The sequence below is a fragment of the Canis lupus genome, chromosome 10, assembly GCF_048164855.1.
Source record: "Canis lupus baileyi chromosome 10, mCanLup2.hap1, whole genome shotgun sequence".
Lineage (NCBI taxonomy): Eukaryota > Metazoa > Chordata > Mammalia > Carnivora > Canidae > Canis > Canis lupus.
In genome coordinates, this window is record NC_132847.1 from 36,752,429 (window position 1) to 36,775,804 (window position 23,376).

At 40.7% G+C, this 23,376-nt stretch overlaps 1 long non-coding RNA gene across 3 annotated transcripts; it reads right to left on the reverse strand.

Annotated features, from left to right (window-relative positions):
- Positions 1-106: 106 nt before the first annotated feature.
- Positions 107-22,936, reverse strand: LOC140641468 (uncharacterized). Of its 3 annotated transcripts, none has more exons than XR_012037989.1 (4): positions 20,318-22,936; positions 7,273-7,538; positions 6,563-6,620; positions 107-796 (listed from the first exon to the last, which is right to left on the reverse strand). It is a non-coding gene; the product is annotated as an uncharacterized lncRNA (long non-coding RNA). The 3 variants fall into 3 exon arrangements; XR_012037990.1 differs by lacking the exon at positions 20,318-22,936 and adding an exon at positions 9,120-9,333; XR_012037988.1 differs by lacking the exon at positions 20,318-22,936 and adding an exon at positions 9,345-9,798 and having other exon boundaries at positions 108-796.
- Positions 22,937-23,376: the final 440 nt, after the last annotated feature.

The window sequence follows — 23,376 nt, forward strand, 5'->3', positions numbered from 1 at the left end:
TCAAGTAGCATAAGACTATATAATTCTCCCTAGATTTCCTTTGGAGCAAGAACTAGGTCTTATTTGTCTCTGCGTCTGTGAGATGGTACCGGGCTTACAGTGAGCACTCAATAAATCTTAAACTAAATGATCTCAAGCTAGAATGAATTCAAGCAGCGAAAATTCCTCCAAAGAGAAGAAAGTCCTACAATTTTGGCAGTAATTCAGTATTTATTTTTAGCAGTGTAAATGACATCATAGAAAAGTTCTATCCCCTAGAGTATATTATTCTATTTGCTTTAAATATGCCATCTCAGAATACGAAAATCAAAGCCTGAGCCTATTCTAGGATCAGCATTCAATTTGACTTCCTTGCTAAGGGGGGACTTGTCAAGCTTTCCCGCAGCAAGAATAGTCCCCAAAGCACATCCTGCAGATTACCTGTTCTAAGGGACCCTCCTAGGTGGTGTGCACAATCAGCAATGCCCTTGAATGGGTTCTGTGGCAGATGAGAGTGGCTGAGAACGTTTCAACCAGTTTCTTTGCTGGGATACATATTGGAATCTTTACACTGCCCTAGGTACACTGTAAGCCTCCCCCAGAGAGGATCCGGGCTGTGGCATTTCTCAGATTCCTTGGGCAGGGAGTTGCTTTTTCATGATACATCTCGAGAACCGATGTTTTCCTGAACCCACTTTGGGAAGCACTGGCCAAGGTGAGCCGTGCCTCTCCACCTACACCTCCAGTGGCAGTCTTTAGGTTCTGTTTTCCTAATTGGCCATCCATTTGTAGTAGCTGGGACTCTTCTGCTTGTGGTCTAGAATATAAAGAGAAGAGACAAGAAACTGAGTGTTCCAGAATTGTCACTTCTTGAGTACCAGTTTCTGTTGAGGTGGCTTAAGAAATGCCTTCGGAGGCATTGGGAACTATGGCAAAGATGAAAGGATAATTGAGACAAGAGAAACTGAGGACAACCCAGGAGAAGAAGAGAAAAAAGGAAAAGACAACATAATAAGAAGGAATATCTGGTGAGAAGGGAGGTGAAATCACAAACAATTAACACCCACTTTAAGGGCTCCCTGGGTGGCTCAATGGTTTAGCACTGCCTTCGGCCCAGGGAGTGATCCTGGAGTCCTGGTATCGAGTACCTGGGATCGAGTCCTGGGATGGAGTTCTGCATTGGGCTCCCTGCATGGAGCCTGCTTCTCCCTCTGCCTGTGTTTCTGTCTCTCTCTCTCTCTCTCTCTCTGGGTCTCTCATGAATAAATAAATAAAATCTTTAAGAAAAACAAAACAAAACACCCACTTTCCACAGTAACATGGTGGTCCCAGAGTTGAGTTCAACTGAAGCCATTAAAAAGAGGGTGTCCCCGCAGGAGCAGCTGACCAATGGCCTGAAGGTAGCCTTTTCCCTAAGTCCTCAGCCTCTCAGCCTGAGCCTCCTGAGCAAGGGAAGTCATCTACATACTCAACAAACCTTTACCATCCCTGTGATGTCTTCTTAATGTCCCTCACTATCCATTTGGCTCTAGGCTCTCAGATTCATAGCTGTGCAGTGTTCAGGAGGACCTCAGAGGCCACTGTCTAGGCAAGTGACCCTCAGAAATGGGTGTGTGTGAACACTGTTCTTTATCTGAAGAGCATTAAAGGTAAACCACCAACTCACCTTTTCACTGAGGCTTCCTGGCAGGAGGGACAGTCTAGGTGATTTCTTGGCGCCTGTCCACTGTTACTAAAATATTCATATCGCCCTGTATCAGATGCTACCAAGGAATTTGAAATGTTGCCTGCAACAGTGACACCTGGTGGCTGCTATGTCCTACTGCATCCCCTTAAGGCAGGAAATAGGGCCTAGACTATAAGCAACTGATATTTGGTGACAATATAAATTTATTACATAGATTCTGGAAAAGAAATTCAGAAATGTTAAGATTTAACAACTTCCACTCAAAGCTTATGCTTATGCTACTCACTATATTAAAAATTATAACAAAAGAACTATTGTGATATAAGTCCTTGTCCCTACAGGGGACGTAGCCAGGGAAATATCCAATTATTTTGCAAGGGGTACAGTCTGTCTGCAAGTGATATTTTAAGTGAGATTTGTTTTCCATGATCTGCTCCAAAATACCCCTCACCCACACACCTGCTAAATGAGTGGCAGCCAGGTGACCCTGCCCATGCACCGAGACTTTAGAAATGAAATGGACAACATGCATTCTCTCCTGAGAACTGAGGAACTGGGATAATAAAAATAAAAAATAAAAAATAAATAAATAAATAAATAAATAAATAAATAAATAAATAAATAAAACATCATTTATCTGGAGAGATGAAGATAGAGCATCCCACGAGGTAGGTAGGCAAAACGGGCGCAGTATGTGACAAGGTTTTGAGGAATCAGGGCCTAAGTAGATACAGACAAAGAATGTAAACAGCGTGCAAAGAGAATAATGAAGCAGTAAATCAATGGAGGGAGAGACAGACAGAAGCAGCTCCCCTTGGTTTCTGCCCTTCCCTGAGCCTCATTTTTTAAAAATTTCATTTATTTATTTATTTGAGAGAGAGAGTGTGTGCCCATGAGGGAGGGGAGGAGCAGAGGGAGAGGGAGAAGCAGACTGAGCTGAGTAGGAGCCCCACGTGAGGCTCTATCCCATGACCCCAAGATCATGACCTGAGCTAAAACCAAGAGTCAGATGAGTAACCGACTAAGCCACCCAGGTGCCCCGAGTCTAATTTTTCTTTAATTAGAGAAAGAAAAAAAAAAGTCACAGAGGTAACTTGAGTGATTTCCAAGGCACAAAAGGAGGCCTGGATCTCTTAATTAAAATATCAAGTCTTTCTTACAAATCTGAATTGCTTTTCATCCTGCACTAATTCCTCAGTACTCTTGTTGCCTATTTTCCTTATTTATCTTCAGTGCTCACCAGGGCTGATAGAAAGGGCTTTTCAATTGAAACAAGATTGGACACTTTGCTTCCATGTAGTTGCATTAAAGACTCAGCCATCTGAGAAAAATACAACCTAAGGATTTCTCTGTAACTCAGAAAGGCCCAAATCAGTTCTGCTCCGGTGCTTGTTTAGAGTCAAACTGAACACATTCAAATCCACTCACCCATCTTCCCTGTCTTGCCCTCAAGACCCATTCTCCCCCATATTGCCAACTTCCTCCCCAGCACCCAAGCCAGAAAGCTAGGACTCATTCTAGATCCTCTCTCCTGCCCTACATCTGTTCTGGGGTTACCAAATGTGTTTAACTCAGAATTGCAAAACCATAAATCTTAGCCACTCCTCTAGACTGTTTGTGTCCCCCCCAAAATTAATATGTTGAAGCCTAATCTCCAATGTGTTTGTATTTGGAGATAGCGTCACTGGCAGGTTCTTAGGTCATGAGAGTGGAATCCTCAAGAACATGATTAGTGCCCTTATAAAAAGACGCCAAAGAGTTTGCTTGTCCCTCCCTATGAGGGCTGTCTATGAACCAGGAAGACCCTCACTACAATCGCAAACATCTGGATCTTTGACTTCCCAGCCTCCAGAACTATGGGAAATGAATTTCTGTTGTTTAGAAGCCACTCTGTCTAGAATATTCTGGTATAGCAGTCCCAATAGACTATGACAGCCACCAACTTGCTTTGTGTAGTCTTCTTACCTAATGCTTCATTCGCTTGACCTACAACAGGAATGCTTCTTAGATAGTTAACACAAAAACCTAATCAGTTCTACCACCATTGTTGACAGTCAAGACCAACGGGCATTTTTCCTATTGTAAACTGATATAGCTCTAAATCAAAATTGTTTTGGCCTTAAGTCAACGTTTATTTATCCAACATATAATGTGACTAAATAATACACATCAGGCACTCCGCTGGGTATACAGATAACAAATATGAATCAAACACCTTATTTTAAAGAGACATACTTTCAAATAAACTACAATTCGATGGTTGGCATGCTATAATAAATGTCTGGATGAAAAATACCAGGTAACACAGGAAGAAACAATGACTTCTACCTAAAGAACAGAGATGAGAAAAGAATATTAATGTTTAGAATTGAGAGGGTAACACAAAAAAGTGTTAGGAATATAATTTGGGCCTGTTGTAATTTGGGCCTTTCCTTCCCGAAGTAAGAAGGAAAAAAAAATGATCCTAATACATGATGTATGTGAAATAAATCCTAATACATGATTTATCTGATGTGTGACTGACTGCATATAAAATGTAAATAAACATTATTTCCCAGCTAGTCAGTACCCTCCCATAAAAACAGTCACAAAATAGGGGGGAAATGAGATTTGGCTTTCCCAATGGGAAGGTGGTAAGGCCAACAATTCTCTAAGTTCTCTCAATGAGAGGACCTGGAAGCAGAGTGGGTAGTCCATGTGCTGACCTGTCCTCAGGTGCTGTCCTCCACTGACCTGTGCCCCACCCTCAGTCAAAATGTCCTCGATGTTCATATGCTCATGATAATGGACAGAGTATCTGGAAGCCTTGTGTAGAGACAGAGGTGTGCAGGAACAATCTTGCCCACTGACCAAGATAGAACAGAACAAATCAGTGAATCACTGAAGAATTTTTCCGTGGATCAGAGCTGTAGGAAGCAAATAAGCACTGTCACACTGTATTTTCCTTGTTGGTCAGGGTTGTCAAAATGGATACCATGGCAAAAGGAGACAAACAACACAGCATTTTCACACCAAGACCATTTTCTGAGAGGAACAGACAATATACTATGCCCCATGTTTTCTCGTCAGGTCAAGGCCATCGTAGGAGGATGTTGGCCGTACTGATACCTAAGTCATTGTAGACTCTTCCCAGAACTTGCTAGCAGTACAGTTTCTTTACTCTTGCAAACATCACAGTTCCCAGGACATCAAAGACAGTGACTTAGAATCATTCGAAAATAATCCAGAAGAGAAGGAGGGAGAGGCAGTGTCAAAAGTCTTTATTTGAGATGCTACATTGAGTCTGAGGTAAACTAAATCAAGTGACTTTTGGCCTCACCTCTGGAGACGCTATGTCCGCCAGGTAAGGAAGCCATCTTCCTCCCCTGGGGTGAGCATACGACAATTAACAAAGTGATATGGAATTTGAATACAAAATAAATTGTGCTGAATCTCACATATGGTGCCCTAAAAATGTCCAAAATGATGTCATCCAAGGGGGGGGGGGCAGCGCCTGCAATTAGATGGATGAGGAAGAGGCATTTGAGAAAACAGATTAATGATGCCTTTGACACAATCAGCCTGAGAGGAATACTGGTTTCCATGACAACCAAACCACTTAACCTAAATTAACAAAGCTGTTAAAAAAGAAAAACTTAAAAGATGGGGAGGGGAAACCCAGTGCATCCTCTTTGGGGAAATTAAGCAGCCTGTCCCAGCAGCGCCTGTGAGAGGTGTGTGTGTGTTAACTACATATCCGCAGGGTGTGTATTCTCTTACACTCCCTGGTTCCCAGTAATTAGTTTTCAGAAGCAGTCCAAAGATGTTGAGAAATTGCAACTAATTAGTGCAGTTTTCTGATAGAACGGCCCTATTATCCTGATGCAGCCTCAGCCAGGCAGCAAGGATAGGGAACAGACAAAAGGCCGCTCTTGCTTTTCCCCAACTTTGTGTTGATGTTCACAACATCTTCCCAGAACCACTTTCTCTAAATCAGGCAGGTCAGGCTGAACTCTGGAATTTCATTTGTGGCAGGGAATCCCTGCTTTTACAGAGAAACGCACAGGCCATTCAAGAGACAGTGTTCAAATCAAATAATAGAACATGTATGCATTATTGAATGTCTCCTGTGTCGTGAAAGAAATTGTATTTTCCTGGGCTGCTTTTAAGACAGTGTAGAATTATCCCCCAATTTTTCTGGGTCTGAAACGAACTTGTCTGAGGAGGGGTGGACACAACTGGAGGTGAATCTATCAGAGGGAGGCAAGCAGGGAGAAAGCAGGGCAGTACATCTCTCTTAGCTTGAAATTCTGCATTACTAATTCCAACCCTGGCCCCCCACTCCGACTGAGCCTGAAGATGACTGAAAACGGGGACTTTGCCTCTTTGTTGTCTCTGTTAAAAATATGTCTGTATGGATAGTCGACTGCTAACGTACGCAAAAAAGAAAAAAATAGAAGCCCTAAAATATTGAGGCAACTGTCAAGTTTTTGCATTTCTGATAAGTGATTCTCTGATTTTATGAGAAAATAATACGTAAGTATTATAATCAATTAAGTTACAATAAAGTCTTGTTAACACAAGAGTCCTTCCAGTGGATGCCTGAAACCATGGAGTACCAAACCCCACACACGTGATGTGTTTTCCTACATGTACATACCGATGATAAAATTTTATCCATAAAATTAGACACAGCAAGAGATAGATCAACAATAATGACTAATATTAAAGGAGAACGATAATAATATACTGTAATGAAATTTATATGAATGTGATCTCTCTCTCTTAAGATATCTTACTGCACTGTACTCTGCCTTCTTGTGAGATGACGCAGTGAGATGACAAGATGCCCAAGGGATGAGATGAGGTGAGGGCAAGGACATGGGCACCAGGACACAGCATCAGGCTACCACTGACCTTCTGACCATATGTGATATGTCGGGAGGAGGATCGTCTGCTTCCAGCCCAGGGTTGGCTGTGGGTAACGGAAACCGCAGAAAGTGAAACCATGCAAGAGGAGAATAAGTGTATTAAATTTTATGAAAAAAGGATAAGGTGTGAGGATTTTTAAAAATAAATCTCAAGTTTCTATCAAGTCAAATTTTAATAACTCAATCTAAAAGATAGGAAATACGCAGAGTGGATTTTTTTTTTTTTAACAAGGAGTATGTTGCACACCCACACAGCATCTATGCAGGTTTATCTCCTGTTTCACAACTTCGTTGTAAATTTGACTCACATTTTGCTTCCGATGCTGGGGATAAGAGAAACATCACTTTAGCTGAGAAAGAGAGGCACTGTTAATGTGGTAAAAGAAAAAAGTACCTCGTAGCTTAAGTTTTGCCTTGCACTTTTCACATGTCATTGATGACTTTTATTTCTTCCTCCGTATTGTCTGTGCATTTATTCTTCTGTGAGTGTCTCAGAATTTTTCTTAGAACTATTTACCATTTTTAAATTCACCATTTTAAAGTGTATAATTCAGTGGTTTTTAGTAGATTCACAAAGTTGTACAACTATCAACACCATCTACTTGCAAAATATCTTCAGCCCCAAAAAGACATCCTATCTTCCTTCAGAGACACTCCCCAATCCACCTTTCCTCCAGCCTCTGGAGACCAACCTACCTTCTGTGTATTCTGGACATTTCTTCAGAGTAGAATCATGTCGTATGTGGCTTTTGCGTTGGGCTTCTTTCACTTAGTATGATTTTTTTAAGATTTATCTATGTCTCAGTACTTCATTCCTTTTTTAAGTAATATTTCAATGTATCCACATTTAATCCATTCAGCACTGGAAGGACATTTGAGTTCTTCCTACTTTTTCACTATCTAATGCTGCTACGTACAGATTTATGCGTGGCCATATGCTTTTAATTCCCTTAGACATATACCTAGGAATAAAAGCACAATATTTTTGTTTCATGATGTCTTTCCCACAAATTTTTTATTTTTGTTCTTACATTTAAATTCCTATCTATATAAGGATCGGTTTCAGCATTAATCTTTTCCACTGTCCTGTCATTCCTTTTGTAAATACTACGCATTTTCCATTTTAATAGCCTTATGTGTTATTAGCTCATAGAGCAGGTCACTTTTAATTTTTCCTTTCTTAATTTCTCCACTATCATTGCCTTCTTACTCTTCCCTGCCCACTTTACCATCATTTGCCTTGCTACTTAATTGGGAATGGGGAGTCAATTTGGGAAAACTGATCGATATCCTTCACAATATCTCATTTTTCTACCCACCAAACATGGTATCTCTTTTCTTTTATTTTCTCTACCGTATCTCCAATTAAGATGTTGTGGCTTCCCTCACATAGGGCTCACCCATTTCCTATGAAGGAAATAACCCGGATAACTCTAATCTCTGAGTAAGTGTCAGTAGGACTTAGTTGATGAGAGGAAGTTAGCCAAGCATGGTGGACCTGAAGGAAGATCACTCTAGGCACAGCAAATGGTGAGGGCAAAGGCTCTGGGGAAACACAAGTTAGCACATGGGAAGAACGGAGAGAAGGTGAGGACAGCCAGGACAAAGTGAGCAAGAAAAAAAAGAAGAAAAGAAGTCAGACTTAGGCAGATCCCAGAGTAAATAAGGCCTCCGTGGTCATGTAAGGAATGTGGACTTGTGCCTCACACAAATAGGAAGTCATGAGAGATTTTAAACCATGCATTGAGGGCAGCCCAGGTGGCTCAGCGGTTTAGCGCCGCCTTCAGCCCAGGGCCTGATCCTGGAGACCTGGGATCGAGTCCCATTTCAGGCTCCCTGCATGGAGCCTGCTTGTCCCTCTGCCTGTGTCGCTGTCTCTCTCTCATGAATAAATAAATAAAATCTTTTTAAAAAACTAAAAAAAAATAAACCATGCATTGACATGATCTAGAATAAAGGCAGCTGGTGCCCTAGTCCAGTTCGGAAGCGACTCTCTCTATGTGGCCAGCGCCAAGACTGAAGAGCCACAGGAAATACCTGGGTGTGGGGAGAAGCTGGTCCATAAACACTCACCTTTTCTGAGTGGGCTTCTCAGGACCACTAACCCCTCTCACCACCCACAGGCCACCAAACTGCTCGTACACTTATGCTGGAGGCTGGTACTGAAGCCACCAGTACCACCAAAGGGAAGTTCAGATCCCAGGAGTACCCATCACCCCTCTGCCCACTCAAACATCTCTGAAAAAGCCCACATGAGGATAGTAGCCACCAACACTTCTGGAAAAAAGCTGTCAGCAAATACCGTTCCCCAACTACTTATTTATGCTTCTCCCTCAAAGCTGCTACCAGAGGGGATCCCTGGGTGGCTCAGCAGTTTAGCGCCTGCCTTTGGCCCAGGGCGTGATCCTGGAGTCCCGGGATCGAGTCCCACGTCGGGCTCCCGGCATGGAGCCTGCTTCTCCCTCCTCCTCTCTCTCTCTCGCTCTCTCTCTGTCTATCATGAATAAATAAATAAATCTTAAAAAAAAAAAAAAAGCTGCTACCAGAAAGATGCATTGCAAGATGAGGGTTTCCATACATAGAAATGACCCAGAAGTCACTGAAATCACCCACAAGCCCTCAGGGGTTTGTCGTGGCCTCTTATCCAGCTGGAAGCTGCCATCTTCACAGCAGTTATAGCCTTGACCTCATTCCTTGCTGTTTCCCCAACTGTAAACCACAGCGGGCACACAAGCACAGGAAGTACCACCGCGCTCCCGTCCTCTCACCTGGCAAAGAAGCTGAAGCTGCTGCCAGGCTAAGCAGGCCTCTCCACAGTTTGATCTGTTTCAAATTCTAGAGAATTGTTATTCAGATGCATCCTAACCGCCTTCTAGTAGGCCTTCCTGAACTGAAGAAGCCCGAAAGCTAAAAACTACATTTCCCAGATATCCTTGCAGCTACAGATCCAGGCACGAATTCAGTTGGACACCCTAACAGGAACTTGAAGGCAGAAGTGAGGCAGACCCATCTTCCTGTAATTGGGGGCTGTTTCCCCTGGCAAGTGAGTCGTAGAGACAAGGATTTTTCTGCAGCAGGGTTGTGTGTACCATATCTAAAGGGCAGGTGACTTCCTGATACCAGGATTACAGCTACACAGCATGATTTTTAACTCAAGGTTAAATGTGGTAGCCTCTTAATTCTCCACCTTCCTGATTGTGTCCCCTGCTGAGTCGCTTCTTTTTGTCTTCTGGAGTCATTTCTGGATGCCCAGCCTGGAACCTACTTGTCCAACCATTCCAGTCATTTCATAAGCACCTGGTTTCCTGGACAATGTCTTATTCTTCTTAAAGTACCTAGAATGCTGGGACGCCTGAGTGGCTCAGCGGTTGAGCATCTGCCTTCGGCTCAAGGCTCGTGATCCCAGGGTCCTGGAATCAAGGCCTGCATTGAGCTCCTTGCAGGGAGCCTGTCTTTCCCTCTGCCTATGTCTCTGCCTCTCTCTCTCTCTCTCTCTCTGGGTCTCTCATGAATAAATAAGGGTTAAAAAAAAAAAAGTACCTAGAGTGCTGAGAGAGAGAAACCAAGAAATAGACTCATAATTATAGAGAACAAGCTGATGGTTACCAGAGGGGTGACAGGTGCAGTGGGGTAAAACAGGTGATGGGGATTAAGGAGTGCACTTGTCATGATGAGCATGAATGATGTATGGAATTGTTGGATCACTATTTGAATACCTGAAATTGATGTAACACTATATATTAACTAATGTGAGGTGAAATAGAAACTTTAAAAATAATTTAAAATTTTAAATAAAAACACTTCTATGTTAAATAAAAGTACCTAGAACGCTTTCTGTTGGACCCCATCTGATATTCAAAGAGCAACAAGCAACCATAAGAGAATCAGCAAGGGAGTTATCTCCTCGGCAATCCCACACCACCTATTCACTAGGCTAGTAGGTCTATTTTGCAAGGATTACTGTCCTAGAGAGGAAATTGCCTACCTCTCCTTGTCTACGCTCAGACTTAGTCATCTATCAAACCTGAAGGAGCCTCCAAGCTTCTCTTCTCTTCTCTGGCTCTTCTATGTATTCTACATATTAAATGCCCATGCTTTGCCAAGGCTGTTTGTAAGAGATTACAAAAGTTCTCAAAGTACCCCAAAGCAAATTCTTGGTATAACAGTAATCATGGCAGGGACCAGGAAGTAGCCATCCAATTGTCCCTACAGATCAAATCTATGTTAACTCTGAAAGAGGAAATGAGCACTTGAGTGTTTTGCTCCAAATGGAGTACAGCAGAAGTGGACTTGGGTGTCTGCCTGAACCTGCTGCCTCTCTCTGCAGCTCTAAAACCAAAAGAAGACTTTCAGCAGTGCAGCCTCCTCCCAAGAGATGAACATCATGCAGCCTAAGGCAGGTGGAAATGTGGGAAAGCCATAGGGCAGCCCATCTAATCTTGAAGTGAAATGTTTCTGCAGAAAGCACACACTCTACATGTGTGTGTCCATGTGTGTGTATACACATATATGCATGTATACACACTTTATATTGGTAGGGTCCTTATGAGGGGAAAATAAGGGGGCACCTAGGAGGCTCTTTCAGTCAGGAGTCTGCCTTTGGCTCAGGTCATGATCTCAGGATCCTGGGATCCAGCCCTACGTCGGCTCAGTTCAGCAGGGAGTCAGCTTCTCCCCCTCCGTCTCTCCCTCTCCCTCTCTCTCAAGTAAATAAATAACACTTTTTAAAAAATAAAAGAGGGGAAAAATATCTCCTGGAGCCTTAGAATTCCAAGCAAATGCTACCTGGCAATGGAGACTTTTTCCTTTGGCTAACAGGCTGCCATCTGAATTGGTTTAAGTCTATCTATAGGTTTTAACATACAAAATAAATTATAGATACATATATGATATGATATGATATATGATATGATATGATATAGATATAGATGAGATACCTCAAGTTCATTAGAGTGAGTTTAATTCTGTTAAATTAGGAATGAAACTTTTTTTCAAAAGATTTTTATTTATTTATTCATGAGAGACAAAGAGAGAGAGGCAGAGACACAGGAAGAGGTAGAGTCAGGCTTCCTGCACGGAGCCTGATGAGATACTCCATCCCAGGACCCCGGGATCACAGCCTGAACTAAAGGCAGACATTCAACTGCTGAGCCACCCAGCACCCCAAAACTGGGTTTTTGAGAGGACTGGTTGGGTGTATCCCTGTGGTCTGCCCTTCTGAAAACTCAGCCACTCTAAATAAGTGCCATGATGACCGCTAGTCTCTCTCACTCAGAAGGATACCATCAGCCTTCCCCTAGGGCATCCTGAGATAACAGACTCACTGTGGTCCAGGCTGCTATGTGACCTGCCCAAAGTTCCTCTGACAGGAGTCCTCATGGAGTCAAGGAGTAGAGGTTGATGATGGTAAAAATAGTTTCATTTAACGTATATCTGATGATCTGGGTTCTCGGAGTCAGGCTTACTCAGAAAGGAAGGCTTGGAACTAAGAAGCAAACAACTATGTCCAAGGGCAACTGCCAGGAAATGTTACATGATGGCCTTTCCCCAAAAGGATGGGATGTCCTAGATGTAGACGATCTACTCTATTCTCAACATTTCAATTTTGGTATCTGTGTTTTGTTTTGTAAATAGTCATTTTCACTCTTTTGATGCTGCATAATTGCCTATAGTTTTAAACGTTTCTTGCCTCAGTAGGTGTCAGCATTATCTGAATGATTTAGTATAACAAAACAAAATATATTGTAGAGAAGAAAGTGTACATTTGTTTAATGACACAATAACAGCCACCGCAACCATCAACCGTCTACATTAGACATGAGTTAGAGTCTAACTAAACCCAGGGACTTGAGGAAAGGACAAAAGGCCCTAGAAAGTTCCCAGCTTTTTGTCTATTCAGCAGCCTATAAAGACTGGAAGCATGACTTACCTTCATAAACATGAGTGCCAGAGCAAGGTCTAACAATCTCCTTCAGTCCTATGAAATTCTGTTTTCAGGGCTCTTACTAAATAAAAGTCTATGCTACAGTGCAAAACAAGGAAGCCCAGGAGACAACTTGGAAACCCAGTTGGAGTGCCATCACCAGCTCTACTCATGAACTATCTATGTCATCCTGTAGCTACATGTCCAACAAAGACAGGAAAGGAAGCAGCCTTAGCTTCATTTCCAGGTCCTCCCCCAGGAAGGACCACTGCCAGAAAAGCTAAGAGCAGCTGGAGAGTCAGGGATTGCTCACAAAATTCACGGGAGAGCCAACAAAAGGCAGCAATGAGAGGACAGATGCTAGAGGCCATCTGGAGAAAGAAATTGCTGGTCTTGGAATGGAAGACTTTTCCCTTTGAACTAAGCTTTACAAACCACGTTTCCTTCAGAGGGCAGAAGATTGCTCAAATAAATCAAGAAATCAACTTTATGGCGAAACAGGTGAAAAGGGAAAAGGTGAAATCAAATATCTCATGCATCCTAAGATTCTGGAAGACTTCCAGGGGAAATGAAAATTGAACATTTACTATTAATGGAAAAATCACTATAAGGAATATGGAAAAAGAGAGTTTATCTAGAAGGAAAGATGAGATAGTCATTGAACTTGTACTTTCCTATGGTTTGATGTTTATTAAGTATGAGCCACGAAGATGGCCTCTAAGCCTAGGAGATTTTGTTGACCTGATATTGACTTGTTGCTCAATAACCAACAGCAGGCATGGGGTTTTAACATCAATAACTAGTAATTTGTGCTCCCTTGGTCTGAAAATTCTGTATAATATCATCCACCAATGACATGGATTTTGTTAATCAAAATCTTAGACACTTACTGTTCTTTAATGCATGTGAGTAAAGTAAGGCTATGGACACAGAATTCATCTAAAAAGATGAGGAAGGCATCCTGGAGGCATAGAGAGATACATCAATCTGAAATACTGTCCCTCCCCACAAACCCCACCATCACACTTTCTACTTATTGGGTGCCTCCTCCCCACTCCACAACCAAAAATCTCAGAACCACTACACTCAACCATGCCATGGCCAGTACTCCGTACACAGATTAGCTGAGGGACAGCTTCTGGTCCTGAAAAATGAATGAAACCTGGTGGCCAAACTGTCCTTGTTCTCCAGGTGAGCTGAACCTCCTCAGATGGTTCCAACAGAAGATTCCTTTCCAACAGCCAGTTTCATTGACAGGGAATAGCATGCAGCTATATTAAAAAGCAGCATTTAAAAACAAAACAAAACAAAATAAATAAAATAAAATAAAATAAAATAAAATAAAATGAAGCATTCATTTTTCTGATGGACAATCACTAAGTTCCCTTGTAGTGTCAAACTTTGCCCAATTTGGCCTTAGGAAGATCACCTGATTGAGAAGCAGTGGAGGAGGAATGCGTCCTGCTCTTACTGGATAAAAATCCCCAATGGATATTAGGAAAAAAGATTCTCCCAAAGCACTGGAATGTCAAAACATACATATTTCCTACTAGATTAATGAGCACTATAAATATTTACATGATCCACAGATGGATCTAACTTGTAGGAGGAGTACAGGAACAGTGGAAGAAATGGACAGATACCGAGTAAAGGTAGATTTCTTAGTATTTGCAAAAAATGCTAAGTATATTATCATAAGTTTAATAAGTATATTGAGCATATTATATATTATAATAGATATATATTATATTTACATATACTAAGTGTATAACATATTATTATTAAAATAATTATGCTGCAATCATTTCTTTAAAAACTGCTTGTTTGAAAAGATTCCCTCTCTTATCAGAGAAGCTATCTTATGAACAAGAGACAGAGGGTTTAGTTCCATCCCTACATCCATTCCATTTTTGCCACTTTCATCTCCATGTTCACCCACAGTTCACCAAATAAACATTTGCCAAATGAAGATAATGGAGGGAAATAAGGAAAATACTTGGTGCCTCAGGCTTTAAAAGATCATACACTTTAAATATGGATTTTAAGAAGCTTTAGTGCTATAAATAACTTCAGCCCAAAAAAATGAAAAGAAAAAACATTTCCTCTTTTAATGAAGAAAAATATAAAGTCTGCAAAATATTAAAATAACTCTACTTTTAGTCTCAACATAGAAGTGTTTTGTTTAAAGCTATTAATAGTTTACTAACATGAACCATTAAGTGAAGAAAAGGAGAAAAATAAAATGGAAATTTTTAGGGCTAGAATGAGATCTTCTTAATTTCCATTTAATATTTGGGTAGGAACAATTCTTAGAAATGATCACAAACACAATAATTACTGGCTTAATCCTAAATAGATTTGCAGTCATTTCTTTTCATGTTATTTTTGGCATGCTGGCTGTGGTGGTGGCATGCCATAATGTTGATATAACTGGTTTCTCAGAAAACAAGATTTGTGACAATTTGCTCCATTCTGCTCCAGAGACAATCTGAGGCTTTCAAAAGGGGCTAAAAATGCACACAAATCTTCCCCCTCACAGCTGCTTCTTGTTTAACATTGTCAAATTTTCTTAATTAAAATTTCAGATTTTATGCTTGGTGTTTTTTCTCCCCTTTAGCTCAAATGCCATTCTGCCCCTTTAAAAGGCTGCAAAAAAAAAAAAAAAAAAAAAGCCAGGTAAAGGCCTCATTTTACTGGAAGAGCTCATTTTTAAGTTTATCCTTAATATTATTCATCTGTATTAATTTTATTTGAGCCCCAATAGGCTCAATTAAGCTTTGAGAATGCGTAGAGCATGTAATTCACCCCAAATCATAATTATTGATGAAATATCACAGTCACTCCCTGAATCCTCCTTATAAAAGTCTCCAGTCCTATGGCTTTCGACACCAGCTGTATGCAGAGAACTCTCAATTTATTACCTCAACCCAAGCCTCTCCTCCAAATTCCAGAGTCTCTTATCCAACTGCCCCCCTCAATATCAAGACATCTCAAGTTCATTCTGTCCAAGTCTGATTTCTGAGTATCCCCCCAAATCTGTTTCATCTGTCACTTACCCTATCTCTATAGAGGCAATTACATCCTTCCGGTCGACCAGGTCCAAACCCAAAACATCACACTCTGGTCTGAATCACCATTACCTCTTTTTTTTTTTTTAATTTAAATTCAATTTAGTCAACATATACAGTATTATTAGTTTCAGGGGTAGAATTCAGTGATTCATCAGTTATATATAACATCCTGTGCTCATATCAAGTGTCCTCCTTAATGCCCATCAACTAGTTACCTCATCTCCCACCTACCTCCCTTCCAGCAACCTTTTCTCTGTGTTTCTTATAGTTAAGAGTCTCTTATGGTTTGTCTCCTTCTGTGTTTTCACTTTATTTTCCCTTCCCCTATGTTCATCTGTTTTGTTTCTTAAATTCCACATATGAATGAAACCATATGGTATTTGTCTTTCTCTGACTTATTTCACTTAGCATAACCCTCTAGCTCCATTCACATCATTGCAAATGGCAAGATTTCTCCCTTTCTGATGGCAGAGTAATATTCCATAGTGTGTGTGTGTGTGTGTGTGTGTGTGTACCACATTTTCTTTATCCATTTATCTGTCAATGGACATCTGTGCTCTTTCCATAGTTTAGCTATTGTGAACATTACTGTTATAAACATTGGAGTGCAGATACCCCTTTGAATTACTATACTTGTATACTTTGATAAATACCTAGTAGTGGGGATGCCTCGGTGGCTCAGTGGTTGAATACCTGCCTTCAACTCAGGGTGTGATCTCAGAGTCCCGGGATCGAGTCCCACATCAAGCTCCCTGCATGGAGCCTACTTCTCCCTCCACCTTTGTCTCTGCCTCTCTCTCTCAGTGTCTCTCATGAATAAATAAATAAATAAATAAATAAATAAATAAATAAATAAATTAAAAATAAATAAATAAATACCTAGTAGTGAAATTGCCAGGTCATAGGGCAGCTCTATTTTTAACTTTTTAAAAAAGATTATATTTATTTATTCATGAGACACACACAGAGAGAGAGAGAGAGAGAGAGAGAGAGAGGCAGAGACACAGGCAGAGGAAGAAGCGGGCTCCATGTAGGGAGCCTGAGGCAGGACTCGATCCCGGGACTCCAGGATCACGCCATGGGCCAAAGGCAGGTGCTAAACAGCTAAGCCACCCAGGCCTCTCTATTTTTAACTTTTTGAGGAGTCTCCATACTGCTTCCCAGAGTGACTGTTCCAGTTTGCCTTCCCACTAACAGTGTAAGAGGGTTCCCCTTTCTTCGCATCCCTGCCAAACATCTGTTGTTTCCTGCACTGTTAATTTCAGTCATTCTGACAGGGGTGACACGGTATCACATTGTGGTTTTGATTTCTATTTCCCTGAAAATGATGTTGAGCATTTTTCATGTGTCTATTGGGCATCTCTATGTCTTCTTTGGAAAAAAGTCTGTTTATGTCTTTTGCCCATTTCTTGACTGGATTTTTTTGGTTTTTTTTGGTATTGAGTTTGATAAGTTCTCTATAGACTTTGGATACTAGCCCTTTACCTGATATGTCATTTGTAAGTATCTTCTCCCATTCCATAGATTGTCTTTTAGTTTTGTTGATTGTTTCCTTTGGTATGCAAAAGCTTTTTATTCTGATGAAGTCCCAAAAGTTCATTTTTGGTTTTGTTTCCCTTGCCTTTGGAGATGTGTCTAGCAAGAAGTTGCCATAACTGAGCCACCATTATCTCTTGTCTGGATCACTACAATGGCCCCCCGTCTCTCTGTTTCTGCCCTTATCCACCTCACTCTATCCTCAAAATGGAACCCAGGGTAATCTTTTCAAATCATAAGTCAGCTCACATCACTCCTTTGCCGAAAACTCTGCAGTGGACCCTCTTTTCAGTCAGGGTAATAGCCAAAGTTCTTTAAATGGCCCCCTCACCTCATGAACATACCTTATAAACCTACCATTGGGAGACAATTCCCCACGGGTCTCTTGCTTTTCTGCACATCTTGCAAGAAGAAATACTTTGTTCCAGACAACCTTTTCAAAAATATTTGGATAGCAAGCAGCTTTGGAAAATAGAGCATCTCCTTCCAGAGCTGAGAGCAGTTTGCTTACTCTCCAGTGTGAAAAAGATCATGTCTCTCTCCATGCAAAGGGCAGGCAGGTTTCCTTATAGTCCATTATAAGAGACTCATGGTACCCTGCCTGTGGCACAAACCCATTGGGCATGTTGCATCCACTTGGCGCTTCACATCGCCTCCCTGAGACATGGAGGGCAAGGGGAACTGATGTAAATATGCTGCTGTCATGCTGCTTGTTGTGCCATGAATAATGATAAGTCTCATGCCTTCTGCCAGAATCCACAAAACAGTGCAGGCTAAACTTGTTATCTTGCAAATAGCAAAATTTCAGCCCCTACACAACCCTGAACACCTATCTGACCCATCTCCTACTATCATCCCCTCACTCACTTTGGCTCAGCCACACTACTTGCTGTTCTTTGATTACATTTGGCACATTCCTCTCTTAAGGCCTTTCTCCTGGCCTTTGTTGTCTGCCTGAAATACCCTTCCCCCAGATATCTAGTTAGTTCCTTCCTCTTTGCCAAGTCTCTGCTCTTATTTCACCTTCCCAATGGGGCCGACTCTAATTATCTCATTTAAAATTGCAACTGACCCTCCTTCCTTCCTCAACATTCCCAGTTCCCTTTATTGGCTCTAATTTTTCTTTTTCTTCACCACACATATCACTTTCTATATACTGGAGGGTCAGCAAATGTTTTCTTGAGGGCCAGATAATAAATATTTTAAATCTATGGGCCTAAAGGTCTCTCTCGCAACTACAGATGGTCCCAATTTAACAATAGTTCGATTTACAATTTTTTTAGTTTACAATGATGCAAAAACAATGAGCATGCGGTATAAACTGTACTTGGAATTTTGAATTTTGACCTCTTCCCAGGCAGATGCTGGAAAGTGACAGTGATCCGCAGTTGCCAGTCATGTGATCATGAGGGTAAACAACTGATAACTTACAACCATTCTGTACCCATATAGCCATTCTGTTTTCTGCTTTCAGTATGTATTACATGAGATGTTCAATACTTTATTATAAAATAGGCTTTGTGTTAATTCTGCCCAACTGTAGGCTAATCCAAGTGCTCCTAGCATGCTTAAGGTAGGTTAGGCTAAGTTATGATGTTGAGTAGGTTAGATTTTTTTTTTTAGTAAGTTAGATATATTAAATGTATTTTTAACTTGGAATATTTCCAATTTATAATGCATTTACTGGGTATAATCCCATTGTAAGTCAAGGAAGATCTTTACTCAAGTTTGCCACTGTGGTAGCAAAGCAGCCATAGGTAATACATACATGAACAGGCATGGTCATGTTCTAGTTATCACTTTATTTACAAAAATACACAGTTGGCCTGTAAGCTTTAAATTGCCAACCTCTGTATTATATAATTTAGTTATCACATTTACTGTTTGCCTTATCCCACTAAAATATAAGAAATTATCCAAGAAATTATCCACCAAAGAAAAGTACAATCAGAGAACACATACTTGTAGATCAATTTTCAAATAACCTAAACCAGAATTATATTTGAACTCACAGACAATATTTGAGATAGACAAAGTCAAGTAAATCTAACTTCATAATGATCCCTTCCCCTTAACTATCCATCCCACTTATGAGTCAATAGGGACAAACTTTCCAGCCCAGTTTGTTCCAAATGAGCCTGTTCCTTGGTCACAGTTATTTGACAGGAGGTTCAGAACCTCTCCCAAGCTATACTGATAATCCTCCTTCCCTTGGAACATATGCTGAGAAAGCCAGTCATCTCTGTAAGGCTGGAAATGGGACATGTAAGTTTAAAACTATAGACACATGTGATAGAAATGTACTTAGCTTCAACGTGGATGGAACTGGAGGGTATTATGCTGAGTGAAGTAAGTCAGTCGGAGAAGGACAAACATTATATGTTCTCATTCATTTGGGGAATATAAATAATAGTGAAAGGGAATATAAGGGAAGGGAGAAGAAATGTGTGGGAAATATCAGAAAGGGAGACAGAACGTAAAGACTGCTAACTCTGGGAAACGAACTAGGGGTGGTAGAAGGGGAGGAAGGCGGGGGGTGGGAGTGAATGGGTGACGGGCACTGGGGGTTATTCTGTATGTTAGTAAATTGAACACCAATAAAAAATTTTTAAAAAATGTACTTAGCTGTCCCCTTGAAGCTGGGCATAACCACATGACTTGCTTAGAACAATGAAACATGAATGGAAATGATACATGTAAAAGATCTGAATGAAAGCCCTAAAAGCCAGTGTGCTTTTTAACAAATGGTGATGGGATAATTGGACACTCACATGCAAAAGAATAAAGTTGAACTTCTACTTCACATAATACACAAAAATCAACTCAATATGGACCAAAGATCTAAATGTTAGAGCTACAATTATAAAACTCTAAGAAGAAAACATAGAAGTCTTTGTGACAAAGAATTAGACAATGGTTTCTTAGATATGACATAAAAATCATAAGCAGCCAAAAAAAAAGTTAAACTGTACTTCATCTGTGTCAAAGGACACTATCAAAAAAATGAAAAGACAACTCCTAGAATGGGAGAAAATACTTGCAAATCATATTCAGGCAAACCTGTAGATCTTGCAGATTCAGTTCCAGACCACTGTAATAAGGCAAGTCAAATATTTTTTTGGTTCCCAGAGCATATACAAGTTATGTTAACACTGTACTGTAATCTATTAAGTGTGCAATAGCATTATGTCTAAAAAAGCAATGTACATACCTTAATTAAAAAATATTTGCTTGCTGAAAAATGCTAACCACCATCTGGGTTTCAGAGTCATAATCTTTTTTGCTGGTGGAGGGTCTTGCCTCGATGTTGATGGCTGCTAAATGATCAGGGTGATGGTTGCTGTGGAAATTTCTTCAAATAAGATGACAATGAAGTTTGCCTCATTGATTGACCCTCCCTTTCATAAACAATTTCTCTGTAGTATTTAAGTCATAGTAGAACTTTGTTCAAAATTGGAGACAATCCTCTCAAACCTTACTGCTGCCTTATCAACTACGTTTATGTAATATTCTAAATTCTTTCTTGGAATTTTAACAATCTTCACAGCATCTTCACAGGAGTAGATTCCATCTCAAGAAACCACCTTATTTGCTCATCCATAGGAAGCAACTCCTCAACCATTAAAATTTTATAATGAGGGGCGCCTGGATGGCTCAGTTGGTTAAGCCTCTGACTCTTAATTGCAGCTTAGGTCATGATCTCAGGGTTGTGAGATCAAGTCCTACATCATGCTCACATGCTAGGAGTGGAGCCTGCTTAAGATTCGCTCTCTCCCTCTCCCTCTGCCCTTCCACACCCCCTCACCTCTCTCCCTTAAAAAAAAAATTATCGGGATCCCTGGGTGGCGCAGCGGTTTGGCGCCTGCCTTTGGCCCAGGGCGCGATCCTGGAGACCTGGGATTGAATCCCACGTCGGGCTCCTGGTGCATGGAGCCTGCTTCTCTCTCTGCCTCTCTCTCTCTGTGTGACTATCATAAATAAATAAAAATTTATTTTAAAAAAATTATCGTGAAATTGCATCAGTTCAGTCACATCTTCAGATATTCAGATATCTTCAGGCCCCACTTCTAATTATTTGAGTTCCCTTACTATTTCTACCATATCTGCAGTTACCTCCTCTTCTGAAATCTTGAGCTGGTCAAAGTCATCCATGAGAGTTGGAGTCCACTTCCAAACTCTTGTTCATGTTGATATTTTAATCTCTTTCCATGAACCATGAATACTCTTAATGGCATTTAGAATGGTGACTCTTTCCTAGGTTTTCAATTTACTTTCCCAGAGCCACCAGAGCAATCATTATCTATGGCACCTATTGCCTTTTTACAAAATGTATTTCTTAAATTGTAAGATTTGAAAGTCAAATGAATCCTTGATCTATAGGCTGCAGAGTGGATGCTGTATTAGCAGACATGAAAAAACATTAACCTCATTGTCCATTTCCATCAGAGCTCTTCAGTGACCCGGTGGATTGTTAATGAGCAGTAATATTTTGAAAGGAATCTTTTTTTCTGAGCAGCAGGTCTCAAAAGTGGGCTGACAATAGTAAATCATGTTGTGAACAGATGTGCTGCCAGCCAGACTTTGCTGTTCCACTTAGAGGGTAAAGACAGAGAAGAATTAGCATAATTCCTCAAGGCACTAGGCTTTTTGGTGTAGTAAATAGCTTCAATGTAGAGTCACCAGCTGCAGTAGCCTGTCCCTTGAAACTTTGAAGGCAGGCCGTGACTTTTCTCCAGCTATGAACGTCCTAGATGGCATCTTCTTCCAACAGAGGGCTGTTCAATCTACACCGAAAACGTGTAGTGGAGCCACCTTTCTTAATGATCTTAGCCAGATCTTCTGGATAATGTGCTGCAGCTTCTACATCTATAGCACTTGCTGCTTCACCTTGGTACTTATATGTCATAGAGATGGCTTCTTTCCTTCAACCTCATGAACCAGCCTCTTCTAGCTTCAAGTTTTTTTTCTGCAGTTCCCTCACCTCTCTCAGCCTTCACAGAATTGAAGACAGTTAAGACTTTGCTCTGGATTAGGGTTTGGCATAAGGGAATGTCATGGCTGGCTGAATCTTCTCTCCAGACCACTGAAACCTTCTCTATCTCAGCAGTAGGGCTATTTCATTTTATCATGCATGCGTTCACTTTGAGTATCACTTTTAATTTCTTTCAAGAACTTCTCCTTTGCATTCACAGCTTGGCTGTTTGGCATTAAGAGACCTAGCTTCCAGCATATCTCAGCTTTTGACATGCCTTCCTCACTAAGCTTGTTTCTAGTTTTTTATTTAAAGTGAGAGACATGTGATTCTCCCTTTCATTTGAACACTTAGAGGCCATTGTAGGGTTACTGATTGGCCTGATTTCAACATTGTTGTGTATCTCCTCACGGAGGCCTGGAGAGAGTGAGAGAGACAGGGAATGGCTGGCAGGTGGAGCAGTCAGAGCACACACAACATTTATCAAGTTTGTTATCTTATATAGGTGGGTTTGTGGCACCCCAAAACAGTCACAACAGTAACATTAAAGATTACTAATTATAGATCATCATGACAAATAATAATTGTGAACAAGTTTGAACCACTGAGTCACCAAAATGTGACACAGAGACACAAAGTGAGCAAATAGTGTTGGAAAAATGGTGCCAATAGACTTACCTGATGCCACAAACCTTCAATTAGTAAAAAACATCGTATCTGTGAAGGGCAGTAAAGCGAAGCACAACAAAGCATGCCTATGTCTGATAAAGGTCTACTATCCAGTTTAAATAAAGAACTTTTACAACTAAACAATAAAGAGACAATGACATTTAAAAATGAGTAAAGAAAAATGAATGAATGAATGAATGAATGAATGAATAAATAAATAAATAAGAGTAAAGAATTGGGGTGCCTGAGTGGCTCAGTCAGTGTAGCATCCAACTCTTACTTTCAGCTCAGATCATGATCTCCGGGTCATGAGACTGAACCCTGTGGAATCTGCTTCAGATTCTCTCTCCCTCTCCTTCTGCACCCCCCATTCACATGCACTCTCTCTTTCAAAAACAAATAAAATCTTTTTTTAAAAATGAGTAAGGAATTTAAATGAATGTTTCTCTCCAAAGAAGATGTATAAATGGCTAGGAAACATATGAAAGGATGCCCCAAAACAGTAGACATTAGAGAAATGCTAATCAAAGTTGTGATGCGCTACCACCAGGATAGCTATAATCAAAAATTAAAAAAGAACTTAGCGAAGATGTAAAGAAACTGGAACCCTCATATGTTGATTGTGGAAA